Genomic DNA, 16,969 nt, shown 5'->3' with positions numbered 1-16,969 from the left:
CCCGACCACGACCTCGACGCCGCCTACCCCTCCCTCGTCGCAGGCACCCGAGGTGAGCACGCCTGCTCCTCCCTCTCCCCTACCTCTTCCTAGGGTTTCTACCTCCATCAAATTAGTTAGGGTGGAAACGAATCGGATGCGGATGTGGCTCAAATGAGTTAGGGTTCATGTAAGGGTGGAAACGAATCAAATTTTTAAGATGAATCATAAAATGAGTAAAATTTGACCACTTATTTCACTTTATAGTTGGATAATTGGAATATCCGCTACCACTTTCCACCCCTATAGGTTCATCAAATTAGATGGTAATTAGGGCAGTAGTTCTTAGGTACTAATTAGTTAGTAAGAACTAGGTACTAATTAGGTACTAGAATATTTTTATTTATAGTAAGTTTATTTAGTAAGAACTAGTTGAATTAATAGAACTAGTTAGTAAGAACTTGTTGCTATTTTTTTAGTTAAAGCAATTTTCCCGCATCGACGTGGACGATGTCTATCCCGCATCCTCGTCGTCGAGTCGGCGGAGGACGACACCTGCTTGACCAGATGGGCCATGTCCGGGACTGGGCTCCGCCGGGGTGGTACTGGGAGGCGCTACCTACCGGGGGGCGCAGGTTGGTGAGGAGCCAGCCTGCCGTTGACCCGAACCTTCTTTGGTGGCGGTCGCGTGGGCCAGTGACGGATCAGAGGCTCGAGGACTCCATGGAGGTGGTGCGTCACCGTGTCAGTGAGGAGGACGCGCACGTCCGACGCTACTTGTTTGCGTTGGAGCACAGGTTCTCCAATACCTGGCAGGTTCTCCAGGGATCTCACTGGAGCTATGATCCCGTGATGGTTCCTTCTCTGTGGGTGTCCACCGCCCGCGCCGATACCCGTCGTGTGCTAGGGTTTTAGTTGTACTAGTGATGTTATATGTATGACACTATTCGGGATGTATTAGTGATAATATTCGACGATGTACGGACGCATGAGATGATTTACTTTTGCTTATTGAATGCATGCTAATTTGAGTCTTATAAGATATTTTGAAATGTATATCTTGTGTTGCTCAATATCCAAGTGGCCGGTCATGTTTGCAGGTTACACCTCCGAGTGGCCTATGTTTTGCCGGAAAATTGATTCATTTCCGTTCCGGCAAATTTCAGGCGCTCGATATATCCTATTTTAGCAAAGGTCATGCCGGATTTTTCCGTGAATTTTGGCATGACTTTTGCCAGAATATGTAGGAAATATCCAATGCCCCGGATTTGTGTGTTGAGTATCCTGGTAGTTGTCTTCTATTGATTTTCAATTAATGTTTTCACTATGAACATAGGAAATGTCTGACGACAAAAAGGATTTTGGTATTTGCAAATACTGCGAAGACGAGCGCTGCCTGTGCGACGGAATCTTCCTAGATGACGATAGGCGCTTCAGCATCAAGCTGGACGAGAACTTCGAAGTGGATACAGTAAGTCACAACGACAAGTCTTTTTTCGTAATTAAGCATGACATCTGCTTCATTTGCTTCAACTTATATTTTTTTTTTACTATTCTACTAGCGTATCCTCTGCCATGCAAGAGTTTTTGTATTGGATAAGATAGGTTTCAGTCATACTATGGAGGTAAAGAAAGTTTATTTGAAAACCGAGCATGGTTATATTTTCCACGCAAAATTATACAATTCAGATGACTACACCTATTTTGGATGCAAAACATGGCGAGCACTATGCAAGACTTATGCATTTCAGCCTGATATGGTTATCACCTTTGATATTCGTCCGGAAGATGATATTGAAGGTAATACCGACATCTGGGTCGATATGCAGACGCCTCCAGTTATACCAAAATGTAAGTTTCTCAACCATATTTATGTCTTTGATATTGTTTATTCAAAAATAGTTGACAACTAATTTGTATTGTCAGCTTATTTTGGTTCAAGCAAACATGTCCAGCGCTTGGTAGACAGGACCTACTACTGTCCCGGGGCTGAACTAAACTGCGAGGAGTTAGTCATTATGTTTCATGGCTTGAGGATCTTGATACCGTCAAGACAAATTTTCTTCCTGGACTTAGAAATCTTAGTACTGAAAACGTGCGACCAAAGTGTTCGTCATGAACTACGGTCACATCTATTTAGGAAGGATGGTAAGATTTTTACTATTTGTTCTCAGTGCATCTTTTCCATACATTATTTGTGAAGCTAAACTTCATTGCTAAGTATGTGACCATACGATGTTCTTCAACAGGGACTCCCGATGAATGTTGTGCCTTATGGGATCGAGACTAAAGGTACCATGAGTATTAATAGCTTACGGCCAAGATATCCTACATGTTACTTTAGTGCATTCAATATCAGCGATGAATGCTTAATAGTGCAAGACTGGACCAGATATGTGATGGGGGAGCGCAGACAAGTACTAGGGGGCAGCAAACAGATGTGCTACCCAAAATTAGGAGACAGGTTCATCTGCATGCTCCAACTTGATCAAGGAGGAGAGCTACACATGTTTTATGTTGTTTTACCTAAGAGAGAGCAGCAGGAGTGATTAGCTAGAAATGAGTTTGAGGACGATGATGTGCTACACTATTACTATGATGATAAAATAGCTAGTGTTGGTGGTAATGACTGATGATTATTATTAGCTAGTGTTAGTGGTGATTAAATAAATATTGTTGGTGCTAATGATTATGATGATGATTAAATAGCTTGTGCTGGCGGATTAGATTCAAGTGGAGGCAACATGTGGTGCACATCGAAAGTACTACTAGTCCAAACTAGATCAAGTTTGGATTAGTAGTATACTTTTGACATGCACCACATATTGCCTCCACTTGAACCTAATCCACCTTCATTTGACACACTGTTATGGACATAATGATGTAAACCTCATAACTGGTATTGTACCAATATCTGTACGATGGCGCATAAATACACTAAAAATAAAAAAATAATACTAGTAGCGATGGAAAGAAAACACGCTGCCAGTAGTTACATTAGCAGCAGCGTGGGCGTGAACAAGCGCTGCAGCTATTTGTCCTAGCAATAGCGCGTGCGGCACGCGTTACTGCTAAGCAATAGCTGTAGCGCCTTATTAGTAGCGCGCCTACCCGCGCTACTAGTGAGCACAAAACCAGTGCTACTGATAGGGTTTTCCCTAGTAGTGATGGGGTTTATATCATATTGCTTGAGTTTATCCCTCTACATCATGTCATCTCGCCTAATGCGTTACTCTATTCTTATGAACTTAATACTCTAGATGCATGCTGGATAGCGATTGATGTGTGGAGTAGTAGTAGTAGATGCAGAATCGTTTCGGTCTACTTGTCGCGGACATGATGCCTATATACATGATCATGCCTAGATATTCTCATAACTATGGACTTTTCTATCAATTGCTTGACAGTAATTTGTTCACCCACCGTAATACTTATATTATCTTGAGAGAAGCCACTAGTGAAACCTATGGCCCCGGGGTCTATTTTCCATCATATTAATCTTTGCCAACTAGTTATTTCTGTTGTCGTTTATTTTGTAATCTTATCTTTTAATCTTTATCATAAAAATACCAAAAATATTATCTTATCATCTTTATCAAATCTCACTTTTGAATGTGGTCGTGAAGGGATTGACAACCCCTTTATCGCGTTGGTTGTAAGGTTCTTATTTGTTTGTGTAGGTATGAGAGACTTGCGTGTGGCCTTCTACTGGATTGATACCTTGGTTCTAAAAAACAAAGGGAAATACTTACGCTATTTTACTACATCACCATTTCTTATTCAGGAGAAAACCAACGCATGCTCAAGAGGTAGCAAGGGACTATGATATCACCAGCCCACAAGGGTTCAAGACCTGGTGCTCGCATTTATTCTTGGATTTATTTCATGATTTTCGGCGATGCGCATTTAGTGGGAGGAGACGTTCCCATTGACGATGAAGTGACTATGCTGACTTTATAAATTTCAAGATGATATGCTGGCTCAGTCTTTCAGAGGTGCTCATAGGGGTAGGGTGTGCGTGTGTGCGTTCATAGGGGTGAGTGTATGCGCGTGTACATGAGCACTTGCGTCTGTACTGTGTTAAAAAATATTTTTTGAAAATATGCAGGAAAAATAATTTAAGTTTTTTAAGAGAAATAGGAAAAGACTTTTTTTTTCTTTTGAGTTTTTTGAGAATCCAATAGGAAAAATCTATTGGACTGCGAAATTCACGGGGAGGTGTTTCTGGGCTAAAGCACAGCCCGTTTCAGAGCCACTCCAAAGTTCACAGTGATGTAGTGATGCAGTGATGCGAAAAGCTTCTTTGGTTCACGGCGTCCAATGGTATGCTTATCGGCACCACTCATTTGCATGTGGATCGGCATAGCACATTTATGAGTCAATGTATACAAACGCAGTGTTTCTATTACAGCAGGTCGTATATGACGGGTAAAGTACATCGTTTGGTCCTAGATGCGGTCGCTAGTAGTAGCAAATGTTCCCCGATCCACCCCCTTAGTATGCCGAATTCTGGCACTGGTAACAACCTGTACCCAACGACTTGTACACGCGATGAAGACATGTACCGAATCGATGGTTCTTGTCCCGACTCGTCAAAATGCCTGGTAACTTGTTTGGCCCCACACGTTATATGTCGCACCGAGATCGAGCACACACAATTTCTTGCAAATTAAATCCACTTATGGAGATCACCATAATTACTCATTAATCTAATTAAAATTGTCCAAAAACAATTTGCTCGACAGCGCACAGTTTTAAGAAGCCAGAATTCCTACATGCACTAGGTGCTAAACACGATTAGTCGGGTTTTAGCTCTTCCACAGGACGAAGCAAAAGTTTGACTATTAAGAAGCGGTTGAGCAAGTTACAACTGTCGCCAGCTAGTAGCATCGCATATGTAATTTCGTTGCATTGACCAAGTTCAACTGTCGCCGGCTAGTAGCATCGCATATGTAATTTCGTTGCATTGACCAATCAATTCAGCCCGGTGCACCACCACACCCCACAGCTCATTTACTGTTCTTCTCCCACTTCATCTGCACTCACGTACCCCGAGCAGCTCAACCCCGGTTCAATCGCGATGCATGCAGCACACGGTTTGGATAAAGTGTGTCGAGGCCGCCGTGCACTTGAAGTGCGCTCCATGCAGTGATGCTCCTATCCCCACCACAATCCCTAACTCGGTTCATAAAAAAATGAATCCTCCGCTCCCCTTCACCGCCGCCGCCACCGCCACCACCGCCACTGCCATCTAGGATCCGGCGACAATGGTGGAGGCCGTAATAGCTGGGGCGAACCTTCTCCTAGCGGCCTCCCAGATGAGATCGTGATCTTGTTGATCCTCGTCCGCCTCGACCCCAAATCCCTCCTCCGCTATTGCGCCGTCCCCCGCGCCTGGCGCCGCGCCACCTCCACTCGCCGCTTCCTCCTCGCCCACCACACCGGCCATCCCGTCCTCCCCATCGCTACCGGGCAGGATGAAGGCGACAACCGCTTCTACCGAAGCATCCTCACCTTCGACCACCGGGCCGCCGACGCCCAGCTCCAACACGTCACCCGGATTCTCTCGTCTGGAGGCCTCCTGCGACGGCCTCCTCCTCTTCTGTTTCCTTGACTTGGACGACTCCTACTTCTGCATCTTTAACCCAGCCACTCGCAAGTCCGCTCGCCTCCTGCCAATCCCCTCCGACTTCATTGTCTATGGAATGTACCCGCACCGTCCTTCCGACAAGTACGACATTCTGTTGTATGCTGAAAATCCGGTATGCGATCATGATGACTGCTACATCTTCGCAGTGGGCTCTGTCCAGCCGCCGAGGAACATCAGGATGCAGCCAGAGGCGGGTGATGCGTGTTACGGCAAAGGGAAGCTGTCATGTTACATGGCAACTTGCATTGGTCAGTAGATCCGGTTGAGGTTGGAAGCAATAATATAGTGGTTTTTTAGACAACAACTGAGTCGTTCCGGGCGATACATGCTCCAGTTGCTTAATTCGTTCCTTCCTACAATCACCTGTTTGAGATTGATGGCGTGCTTGGCATGTACAGCTATGGTGATGTTGCGACTACCATCGATATCTGGGTGTTCTCCGACTATGAAAGAGAAGTCTGGACCTTAAAGTGCAAGATTGAGTTGCCAGTTACTGAGATCGAGGGGCTGTGTGGAAACTATCAAAGTTCTAGGTACATGGTGGTCCTGCCTGGAAATGGTGACTTGTTCGTGCTGGGCAGATTTGGTGAGTGCCTACTTCAGGTTGACATGGATGGCAGGTTAGTTGCCATTTTTCATCGCAAGGACGTGTTTAATACACAATTGATGCTCAAGCAAACTCTTATTCCACATCCTTTCTTTCCAACACAAGGTGGTAAGGTTGTGAATGCTCCATCCTTAATCTCAAGACTGTTGAGTGTGCCAGCGCTTCTAAATGCCTAGATGTTTGTATCTGCATGAGCTGCAATATGCATGTACTGGATCCACCATGAGTTGACTAGCTTTTTTGTTGAAACATATACAAAATTATGAGCAAGTAGCTCCGTTAATTCAGTAATAGGCAACGAAAGCAACTTGTTCCTTGTAAATACAAAAAGAATATGGGTTATTTTCTATGGCAATAAGAGTTAATTCCCTTGTTTGTAGTTTTGTGCCAATTCCGTATATTTCACATTTTTAGTGAATTACAATACATAGTTTGTACTAAAATTTTATAATTCTTTAGGATGTTTATCAAATTACAACCTTAATGACTATTTTATTTAATTCACATAGTTAGCCATAAAACAATATTTTTTTAATATTAATTATATTGTCTTCATTATACAATTATAATACATAATTTTTTGATAAACTTAAGTTGTATTTTAATCAAAATTTTATTTTCACATAAATTCATGTGTCCATCTATATTTTATTTTCAATAAATATCATAATATAAATCACTAAACTGTACTACCTAGTAAATATCTTAATACTGGTTTCAGTGTATTAATAGATATAAGTATGTTTATAGAAACTTCTAGTGTATAAATGGAGTTATTGGCAAATGTGTCTTGCAGGTTTGGTTTAATACAAAAGTTGGCGATACATGCATGAGTTTGTTTGGTTTTTTGCAAAAGACACTAAGATATATTAAGCAAACCAACAATACATATAACCTTGGAAAATGAACAAAAATACGTGCATGATTTTTACATGATCTTAAAGTAGAATTGCTTATATAATCATCGATGAACATTAAAATGATGTCAATTCTACTTTTGCATGCATAGGAATTTTTTATATGATATGCTCTCCTAGGACACGCTTGGCTTTATTTGGTGTGTATACAAGTGCTCCTATCAATCTCTAAAAAAATGGTGTGCCTGAATTAAACCAAATAAATCTAGTGAACATAAATTAGTACAACCTGTAAGACATCCCACGGAGCAACACTAGCAGTCTTTCTACATAGTGCATGCTATTGGTTCGTGGTGCAGACTTGCTGCAGCTAAATAAGACTTGTGTTTTCATGTTCAATAAGACATACTGAATGATAATACAGTGGCTGTTGGGCCAGGGCAGTCGCTCTTTTTCCTCAGGCCATGGGTCGGTCTTGCTCGGGTGCGACGACAGCTTCCCACTCGCTGAAAGCAGACACTCGAACGGATGGGCCGGCCCAGTGTGCGGAGCACCAATTCCTCGTTTTCTTTCTATTCTTTATGGTTTTATATTTTCGTTTTTCGATTCTTTTTTTACTTTCACTTATACTACCAAATATTCTAAACATAATACAAAGTTATACTTTACATGCTTTTTAAAAAATGTTAATTATGCATTTGAAAAATGTTAAATGTGTACATAAAAAATGTTGACCAAGTATTATAAAAAGGATGAATTTTTAAAAAATAGGTATATAAAATTTTGAGCATTCTAAAATATGTTGAGAAATTATTTCAAAAATATTAATCAAGTATTTCGAAAATGTTAAAAGTGTATAGAAAAATTTAATCATGTATTCCAAAAATAATGAATTTTTTTATCATGTTTATAAAAATGTTAATCAAGTATTGGAAAAAATGAAACGGTGTTACAAAAATGTTAATCATGCATTTAGAAAATGTTAAACGTGTGTAGAGAAAATGTTGGCCGTGCGTTAAAAAATTATGCAAAAACTGATCATGTATATAAAAAAATTAATCAAGTATTTAAAAATTGTTGAACAAGTATTTGAAATTTTTTAATCAAGCACTTGAAAAATGTTAAATATGTATAGAAAAAAATGTGGACCATGTATTAAAAATGATGAAAATTTTTAGGACAATGCTAATGCCCACACGTGGGATGTGAGCCAAACCCGTCCACACGCCCTATAACACACAGACAGCCCCACGTCATCGCATGCATGCATTTGGGAATATTTTTGGATTTTCAATTTCAAAAATGTTTTATCTATTAAATGAAAAAACCGATTGAAGATCCATTTTCACTATTAAATCCCTCGCGACGAGATCTTCGAAACTAGATCTCATATCATATTTCGATGAATTTTTTTTGGTTAAAAGTTGCCATGTCTATTGCATAAGAATTGCCGTGATGTTTACACTGAAATTGTCATGATATGTTTCAGCTATTTTCTTCTACATTTAAAAATAAATTTTGGCATATTATAAAACGGGGAATTAAGAAACTAGACTTGCCATGAACCATAAACTAAAATTGCCATGATGCATGCACTTAAAATTGCCAAGGTTCATACAAAAAATAATTTTCATGGTCTAAGTACTGAAATTGCCATCATCAATAAACTAAAATTGCCATGCTCTACAAACTAAAATAGTCATATGGCAACTTTATTTTAAGCACTATGGCAACTATAGTGTAAGATCATGGCAACTTTTGGGAAAAAAACTTTTGTCGAAACATATCAACATGGGGTCTAGTTTAGAAGATCTCGTCGAGACGGATTTAATGGAGAAGCACCATGGCGGCCGGCTCGGTCTTCTCCCGTCAATCGGGCGCCTCGGCTGCCTTCACCCGCCTTCGGGTGAATAGCTCCCATGCGACGTCGTTGGTGTGAACTGTCTCTCATGCGACGTCGTTGGCTGTAATAGCTTGCATGCGACATCTTCGTTGGAAAAAATAGCTCCCATGCGACACACCATTTACGCGGCTAGTTGGCTGTCCGTTAGGCTGAGATTTGGTTAGGACACTGGGGGTTATGTGCTCTGACTGGTGGGGTCCACCTATGGCCACGTAGTCAAGAGTCAACCGTCCACGACTCGACCGGTGACTGTGTGACCGTGCTCGACTCGCCCATGCTGGACTGGGCGAGCGGCGCCACCGTAAGCATCTTCTCCGGCAGTGGTTTCTTCTCCGCGGTGGTGGAGCGCATTTCTCGGCAGCGGCAGAGCTATTGCGAGGTGAGCCCGAAACCCTAGTCCCACTCCCCAGAATTTTTGGGGGATCTGTGGCCTCATGCTGCCCTTTGTTTCTTGGCGATTTAGAATCGGGCTCCATTGGATCCGGGGGTTGTTTCTTCTCCGCGGCCCGGTGGTGGAGCGCCTATCCCTGCAGCGGCTATTGCGAGTGAGTATTTTCCAAACACTACTCCCATTCCACTGAATTTTGAATAAATCTGTGGCCTCATGCTGCCCCTGTTGCTTGATTGGATAGGAGATGGAGCGAGGGCTAGATGAGATGGAGCGAGGAGACGGGCTGCCCCGAGGAGACAGTGCTTCAAATCGGTAATGCCACCCTCTTTTCTTGGCGATTTAGAATCGAACTCGATTTGGTAGTGACTGTCGTCGCTGCCTGCCATTGACAAAACAGGGGAGGTTCAGGTTCTGCCACCACATTCGCAATTATAGTGGAATTTTTTCCCTGTAAAGCCAAGCTCAGTGATGGCAGTGTCCAAGACATTGATAGAGATACCACCGTGAGGTTGGATGTTGATTTTGCAGATGTTGATCCCCAGGAATTGGAGATCATGAAGGAGAAGGCCGTGGGCAATTTGGTGGAGAGAATTGGGGAGAGTATTGTTTGGGGTCCAGAACAAGAGGTATCTCTGCAACGTTTCGATAACTATAATGGTGAATATGTGAGAATTGAAGATGGAGAATCCATGGTTGCTGAAATTGATCAGCAAGGAGGATGGGCAAGCAAACAAGTAACATTTTATGCAGAGCTAATTGATCTGAAAACTCATTCCAGAGTTGGTTATGTGCCATCAAAGATGGCTGCACAAATGGAAGATGATGAGTGGGTTTCACAAAAGAAGATGTTGGCATTGTTGACTGAACCGACTATAGTAGCTGAAGATACTAGGATTGATGCAGATGGAGAGGAGGGAACCCATGGTGCTAGGAAGATTGTTGTTGACTGGAATGTAGTAGAGTTGAATGAAAAAACAGATTCGGTCATTACACCAATATCTGACATTGATATGGCCGAAATGTTTGGCATTCAAGTTGATGACAAAGATAAGGAGAAGGATGACAGTTCTTTGTCAGCTGAAGGTAACACAGGCCCTAGAAATGCAAATGAGGATGAAGAACACCTGATGAGAGAGGCTGCAGATGATGTGGATGATGCAGATGATAATGAGCTGGTTTGTTTGTATGACAAAGAGAACCTAGTTATTGAGGTGGGAAAGTTGTGGCCAAGCATGAAGGAGTTTAGGATGTCTTTCAGGACCTATGCAGTGAAAAAAGAGTTTGATGCCAAGACTATGTGGACTGATCGAAAGAAATTTTATGCTCGGTGCAAAGGTTATGATGGTGGTGGCAATCCTTGCAAATGGTACTTGTCTGCCAGACTACAACCTGATGGAAGTACAGTAAGGGTAAATCAAATACCACACCAGCATACATGTATGACCACTTCACAGAGAGTTTCAAAGATGACATCACAGCTTTGGGTTACAGAGAAGATTACTCCTATTTTAGCCAAGACTCCAAACACTACTGCAAAGAGGCTTAAAGTTGACTTGGAGAAGTTGTACCCCATCCAGCTGCAATATACCACAGTGTGGAAAGCAAAACAAAGGGCCATGAAATCATTGTATGGTGACTGGGCAAATACATTTAGGATGTTGTATAGTTTTAAAGCAGAGGTGGAGAAGAGGTCACCTGGGAGTGTAGTGGAGATAGATACAGAGGTAACAGAGGATGGCAAGGTTTTATTCAGCAAGTTTTTTATGTGTTTGAAGCCTTGCATAGATGGATTCAAAGCAGGTTGTCGTCCATATTTGAGCATAGACTCATCTTTTTTGACTGGAAAGTGGAATGGTCAGTTGGCTGCATGCAATGCTCTAGATGGACACAACTGGATGTTCCCAATTGCAATAGGAATGTTTCAATCAGAGACAGAGGCATCATGGATATGGTTCATGATGCAACTGAAAAGATGCATAGGGCCAGTTTCTCCTTTGGCCATCCACACAGATGCATGTAAAGGGTTGGAAAATGCAGTAAAAAGTGTTTTCCCCCATGCTGAGCAGAGGGAGTGCTTTGGACATATGTGGATGAATCTGATAAAAAAATTCAGAGGAGATGAATTTGGGCGCATGTGGCCAGCAACAAGATCCTACACCAGACAGACACATTCCTATCACCTTGGTAAGATATTGGCATCATGTAGTAATAATGAATTTGCTTCATGGTTGAACACCCGCCATTCTCTGTTGTGGTATAGATCAGGTTTTAATACTGCCATAAAATGTGATCATATCAATAACAACTTGGCAGAAAGTTTTAACAACAAAGTGAAGCATTTGAAAGACTTGCCTGTGCATGATATGGTGGACCAAATAAGGATCATGATCATGCGTTTGTGGGAGTTGAGAGGAAAAATTGCTAATATTTTGGAAGGGGGCAAGCTTCCAGCAGTGGTACAACAGGTGGTCAACAGGAGTAGAAATCTTTCACATCTATCTGTTGAGAAATCTTCCTTGTGGGGTGCTGAAGTTAGCGATACAAAGAGTGGCAAGAGGCATGTGGTAAATACTGAGTTGCATGAGTGCACTTGCCAAGAGTGGCAACACACTGGAAAACCATGTGAGCATTCCATACTTTTTTTGGCATCTAAACCCAGGTTAAATATGCACCCATATTTGCATGAGTATTATTCAGTACAAAAATTCAAAGCTGCATATGCAAGTCCAATTCCTGCACTGACTGACCAATCTCAGTGGCCTGAGGTGGAAATAGAATTTACCTTGTGTCCCCCTGTCACTAGAAGAAAGGCTGGGAGGCCTAAACAGAGCAGATTCAAAGCTTGGTTTGAGAAAGGTGGTTGTAGTAAGAAGGGGAAAAAGGAAAAGGAAAAGAATGATAAGCCCAAAAGGGCTCAAAAAGGTAACAAAAATAGGTGCAAGTTGTGTGAGGTACTTGGGCACAGAATTGGTTCATCCAAGTGCATCTACACTCCTCAGAGGCCAAAGTATGTTTATGTTACTGTTTTTGCAAGTTTTTGATTTTGCTACTTGTTCTAGTATCTAACCAAGTCAAATGCTTTATTTTTTAGGAGGAAGCATGCAGAAAAAGCCCCACCGCTTGTTGTTGAACAATGCTGGCCAGTGAAAAAAGCAAGACTCAGTGGCTATAGAAGGAAGAGCACTAAGCAGATAATGTTTGGTGACAAAGATATGGAGCTAACTGAAACTGTTACTGCTGAACATGAGCTAAGTGTTTGTGTTTTGGACGATGTGATGCATACTGAATCTGTTTTGCAGACGCTAGGGCAATCTGAAACTGTTGCAGATGAAGCAACTGTTGTGCTGCCATTCGAATCTTCTTTGACAACGGTGTTGCCATGTTTGGAGGTTGTGCTGCCAAGTGTTGAGTTGCAAACTGAAGTAGTTGAACAATGTGTGCCATCTACTCAATCTGCAGAAGTGCAAACTGAAGAAGTGAGACATGGTCAGGTGCAAAAGTTGAGGGGGCCTAGTGGAGTTTGCAAGGGGCCAAAAAGCAAGAGCATCAGCATCAACAAACTATGCGCCGTGGAACCAAACGGTGGAAAAAAGCAGAAGAAATCGAGTGGTAGAAAGAAGCAAAAGAAATAGAGTTGAAATCATTCAAATTTGATGTGAAAACTTAAGTTTGTTGTCATTTGATGTGAAAACTTATGTTCTTTCATGTGATAACTTATGTGCTATGATGTTGATTTGACTTGAAATAAAATTCAAATTTGAATCGATATTCAAATTTGAACCTATCTCCAATATTTTTTGAGTTCATTTGTTTGTTCTGTGATGTTGCATCGTTTTATGTACTACTATGCACTTTAGTTCATAAATCCAACCCTTTTTGTGAATTCCAACTCACAGTCACGGACAATGTTGTCCAAACAGGCTCCACAGTAAGGGAAAACGGCCCCATTTCTAAGCAAGTTTTTTCGACCTTCTCAAAATCACCCAAAAAAGATTTTGTTAGCTTATATTATACCTATATAGGATCAATACGAAGTCTCACCTTTTTTTGAATAAGTATTCATATTATTTAATTTATTTTTGAAAAAACACCCTTTAATACAAAGTTAGCAATAAAACAAGTTTAAAAATTTTAAATGCAAAAATAACTTCAGATCCTCCTTAGTCACTCTAAAATGAAGCTAAGGTGATGTTTTTGATTTTTTTGCATTTTCAAAACCTCAAACCCTCTTCTCACTCCTGTGAACTCCATGCAACCTCAGTCGAGATAGTCCAATTTGTGAAGGTTTTTTCAAGCAAAGATCATTAGATCAAGTTTATCATTTTATATCATAACTATGTAACATAAAAAGGCTATATGCGCAGGTTTTTCATTTTTTAGATTTTTTTTTGAATTAGTTATACACATTTGAATGTTCGGTCAAACCTTTCAAAACCCCGTTGACTGCCTCCAAACCCCATGTAACCCTAGCGCCAAACGTCCACCGTCGATCTAACCCTAACGCCAAACTGCGGTCGTCGGATAGGCCTTCTAGAAGGATTCCGTGGGGGCGATCCGTGGGCTCCAATCTGATTGGCCACCGTTTTTTCTCTCTGACGAACAGATAACGATGAGCGGGGGATCATCTAAGTAACCGTTGGGCCGAGCGGATCGGGCCCGGCAGAGCCTGGCGTGCGTGCGCACGGCCATCGAGAGGGGGATGGGCTGCATGCGAGAGTGTCAATGACATGTGGGCCATCCCTGTCCCATGCATGCCATGCAACATCGCAGCCTAGCTATTCTTTGCTCGTGAACACCTAGCCCACCATTGCATGCACGCATCGACGCAGTAAAGCGCGGCAGGGGCGCAGCGTATAGGTACGTCGCATCTAAGCTATTTTAACAAATGCATGTTTGAACGAGACGAACGCGTCGGTGGTGCAGATGTGGCGCAGCTCCTTTTTCAGTGTCACGCGCGGATGAACGGGCCTGTTTCCCACGCGGCGTCACCGCCGATGCAAGTGCACGAAACGATGCAACTCGCCTGGATGCTCTGGCCGCCGTTTTTTGAATTAATGCCCGCAATTACTTATGCCAGTGCGAACGGAGAAGAGAAAACGATCCAGAAGGCACCGTGTACACATTGACCACAGCTGCAATGCGGCTATAAAAGGGCACCATTTCCTCATCCTCTCACACTCATCTCTCAAGCCTCCTCCCCTTCTTCTTTTCGAGCCAAATCCACCACTCGAGCCACCATGCAGTTCAACGGCCCTACCTACCGTCGCCCTCGCACCGTGCCGGAGAGGCAGTACCCGGCCGGAGTCGTCGTCGAGAATAGCCTGAGGGTGTGGGCCATCTCTAGGTGGAGGGGCCCTAGAGAGTTGGCTCACTTCTTCCTCCAAGCCGGCTACCGCCACCTCCCTCCGGGCACTCCGCCCATGTTCCACCTCCACGAGCAGTACGATGGCAACGCCAACGGCCTTGTCATCGGCCTCCACGTCACCTTCACTAACCCCTACGACGCTCACCACCTCCTCGGCCAGGTGTTCTGGTGTGGATGCGAGTTTATCGCGTTCACGACCTACAACATCTTCACCAACTTCCACCACATCTTCCCTCACCCCAACGGCATGCACAGCCTCCCCTACCAGATGCCGGAGAACGACGAGTGAGGGGCCCAAGGAGGAGGGGCCAAGGAGTGGCAAGGAGGAGGGGCCAAGGAGTTGTTCAAGTGCGAGTTTTCTATCTATCTAGTTTGTGTTTGTGTTGGTTCGGGTGTGTGTGCCCGTGTCTTCTATATATCTAGTTTTAATTATTTTACTTTCATGTTTTATGAACTATATGTAGTGGGGGGATGCCCCTCTATATGTTCTATCTATCTATGCTACTAGGGTACCCGATGCCCCTCTATCTATCTATATGTTTTTTCGGTCCTAAAGTTTCTCCATTGCATTTTATTTATGTGGCCATGTGTACTAAAAAATGCACTAAAACATGATCCAATCATAGAAGTTGTTGTTAGCACGTTTCTAGTTAATTATCTTCCTTTTATGTTTTATGCACTATATGCAATAAAAATGGCGCTTCGTTGAAATAAACTAGAACCAAACAAATGCAACTTTTTTGGTTCACAAAGACTACAAGTTAGACTGCTAACTAGAACCAACCTTTAGTTTTAGCCGAAACAACACGGGACCCTACAATCGGACACGATAGCTTATGCATAAAAATAGCTCAAATAATTATCAGATGAGTTATCTAAAAAAAGGTGAAGGCAGGAAACTTAAAATTTGTAAAATAACCTAAAGCCGAAAAGATATATTGATGTCAATGACCGTGTGCACTTTTTTTTGCACTAGCTACACTTCTTTTATCAACGGGCCTGGGTATGTTCTATTCGGCCTGGGCCCTGCGTAACTTCTATATGGGCCTGGCCTTTTCGGGCAACTGTGGGACGAATTTTTTTTCTTTTTCTCCCTCTACCACTGAAACTGAAACTGATGACTAACTGAAGAACTGAAAAAACAAAACAGAGTGAAGAAGACATGCCGAATTCGTACAGCGCAACACTTTTATTCAAATGTACATATCATTATGATTACAAATGATGCCCAATCTATTCACTTACGACTAATTATCATCACATAAACAAATGCGAGACCAATTACACAAACATAAAAAAATGCGGCCATCAGCCCCATCAAATTGCCCTGCTTCTACAATTCGATGAGTTTCTTCATCTGCTTGTTCAGCTTCTTCAGCTCTGCCGTCACTCCTGCATCCCCCACAGTAGCACCAATGGAAGGGCGGGCGCCCCCGATAGAATTGCCAGATCCAGGGGCCCCGGATCCAGATGCGCCCGATCCAAACTTGCCCAACTTCTCCGCCTCCAACGGTAAATCGAGCTCCCCTGATGCACCCTCCAGTTGAATCCGCTCTATGTACTCATCTAGCCACTCAAAATGGGTGCATTGCTTCAATTTCTGAAATCGGAAAGATGAACCCTAAATCCCAAATCCGATGGGGAAAATGGGCAAATATGAAATTGGGAGATAAAAACCAAAATTGTCATATTGAGAAGTAAAATCTCACCTTTCCCTGCTCTGGTTTGCTCTCGCATTTCACGAATTCCCGCCCAAGGTTGCCATTCTTGTCGGTCGTTGTGACTAGCCGCTTCAGGGGTGCGATACGTTGGCATGCAGGGCATCTTGTCATGGGCACTGCGCCATAGCGCGGCCATGAGCGGCGGGAGGCTGAAGCGGAGCTCGACATTGCTAGGTCGCGGCCCGGAACGGCGTTGCTGCGCGTCGTCGCCGGAGAAAAAGAACAACAACGGTCGGGGAGGGGGAGGGGGGGGATGGGCTCGGGTGCTGCACGGCTCGGGGCACGGCTCGGTGTCCTCTTGTACCAATGCTGACCTGGATAAGTTAGTGGGTCCCACGCTGTGGGTCCCGCTCACCTGACCAATGCTGTGTTGGATAAGTTAGTGGGTCCCATGCTGTGGGTCCCGCTCACCTGATTCGAGTTTTAAACATGTGTCTTTGGATTAGGCAGCAGTGTCGCACGGGAGCTATTTTTTCCAACGAAGATGTCGCATGAG

The 16,969-nt window shown here is 43.0% G+C and overlaps 1 long non-coding RNA gene across 1 annotated transcript; it reads left to right on the top strand.

The window, feature by feature from the left end:
• Positions 1-9,451: 9,451 nt before the first annotated feature.
• Positions 9,452-9,891, top strand: LOC119273310. Its single transcript, XR_005134832.1, has 3 exons — positions 9,452-9,541; positions 9,629-9,699; positions 9,785-9,891. It is a non-coding gene; the product is annotated as an uncharacterized LOC119273310 (long non-coding RNA).
• The last annotated feature ends 7,078 nt before the right edge of the window (positions 9,892-16,969 follow it).

The sequence above is a fragment of the Triticum dicoccoides genome, chromosome 3A (genome assembly GCF_002162155.2).
Source record: "Triticum dicoccoides isolate Atlit2015 ecotype Zavitan chromosome 3A, WEW_v2.0, whole genome shotgun sequence".
NCBI lineage: Eukaryota > Viridiplantae > Streptophyta > Magnoliopsida > Poales > Poaceae > Triticum > Triticum dicoccoides.
Note: the sequence above shows the minus strand (reverse complement) of the source record. Positions and strands in the feature narration are given on the sequence as shown.